This window comes from Manis pentadactyla, chromosome 3 (assembly GCF_030020395.1).
Source record: "Manis pentadactyla isolate mManPen7 chromosome 3, mManPen7.hap1, whole genome shotgun sequence".
In the NCBI taxonomy this organism is placed as follows: Eukaryota; Metazoa; Chordata; class Mammalia; order Pholidota; family Manidae; genus Manis; species Manis pentadactyla.
In genome coordinates, this window is record NC_080021.1 from 113,357,820 (window position 1) to 113,359,822 (window position 2,003).

Here is a 2,003-nt window from a genome sequence, read left to right on the forward strand (position 1 = left end):
TCTCACAGGGCATTAATCCCTTCATGAGAGCCCCACCTTCATGATTTAATCTAAACTGAATTACCTCCCAAAGGCCCTACCTCCAAATAGCATCACATTGGGGGTTAGAGTTTCAGGATAGAATTTGGGGTAGACACAAACATTCAGTACCTCACAATACATTTGGTTACATCCAAATTAGAAACTTTGATATTAAGTAAAATTAAATAAACATGCCAGATTCGGAGAAAATACTTTAAACACATGTGTAGAGTGATACAGTCTCCAAATCCAATTCCCTGCTCCCTTTTCTCTATGGAGGTTATAAAAAGCTAAAAATTCAATATCCTAGATTCTCTTACAACTAACTGTAGTCATGTGTCACTGTTGTGGCTTAAGTATATAATGGAAGTTGCTGCATAATGCTTCAGCAAAGGTTTTTTTAGGTAAAGATTTAGCTGGCACACCCCTTTACCCCTTTTGGCCTTTGCCTTTTACCTTCATAATGGAAGATGTTATCCAGGACTTTCACAACTAGAGAGAAGTCAATGTCAGGTTTCAAAGCTTCAAAAGACAGGCTGACTCTCTTGTAGTAGCAGCTAATGCAGCTAGTGACTTTAACCAGTGCACATTTACAATTCTGAAAACCCTAGGGCCTTTAAGAATTTTGCTAAATCTACTCAGCCTGTGCTCTGCATGGGACAAGAAAGCCTGGAACACAGCACATCTCTATACAACATGGGTTAGTGAATATCATATGCCCACTGTTAAGACCCTATTGCTCAGAAAAAGATTTCTTTCTAAATATGACTGCTCATTGGCAATGCACCTGTCATCCAAAAGCTCTGATGGAGATGAACAACAAGATTAATGTTGTTTTCATGTCTGCTAACACAACATTTCATTCTGCAGCCCATGGATCAGGGAGTAATTTCAAGTTTCTAGCCTTTTTGTTAAAGAAATACATTTCATAAGGCTATAGTTGCCATAAATAGTGATGTCTCTGATGGATCTGGGCAAAGTAAGTTGAAAACCTTCTGGAAATAATTCAGCATTCTAGACCACTAAGAGCATTTGAGATTCATGGGAAGAGGTCAAAATATGAATGCTAAAAGGAGTTTCGAACAAGTTGATTCCAACCCTTCTGGATGAGGGCTTCAATACTTTCGTGGGGTAAGTAACTGCAGAGGTGGTGGAAATGGCATAAGAACTAGAATTAGAAGTGGAGCCTGAAGGTGTGACTGAACTGCTGCAATATAATGAGAAAACTTTAACAGATGAGGAGTTGCTTCTTATGCATGAACAAAGAAGTGTTTTTTTGAGATGGAATCTACTCCTGGTGAAAATGCTTTTGAGATTGTTGAAATGACAGCATAGGATTTAGAGTATTACATAAACTTAGTTGATAAACCAGTATTAGGGTATGAGAGGATCGACTCCAATTTGGACAGAAGTTTGTGGTAAAATGCTGTCAAACACACTACACATACTTCAGAGAAATCATTTGTGAAAGGAAGAGTCCGATCTATGTGGCAGATTTCATTGTGTTATTTTAAGAAATTGTCACAGCCACCCCAACCTTCAGCAGCCACCACCCTGATTAGTGAGCAGCCACCATAAACATTGAGATGGGACACTACACCAGCAAAAAGATTACTATTCACTGAAAGCACATGATAGTTAGCATTTTTTAGCAATAAACTATTTTAAATTAAGGTATGTGAACTTTTTAAATGCAATATTTTTATTTTAGACATGCAAGGAAAGCTATTTCAGAATCTCATAATTTAAAGCAAGCAGCTGTATACAGAAAAAAAGAAGCAACATCTTATTATAGTTCAGCACACAGCATCCAAAGCAAACAGGAATGAGACAATGCACATTTTTGCAGCATTAAAACCAGATGAACAACATGTACATTTTTTTTTAGACAAAATGTTATGCACACTTAATAGACTACAGTAGTATAAACTTTTATATGCATTGGGAAATAAAAAAATTCATTTGGTTTGCTTAATTGTAGT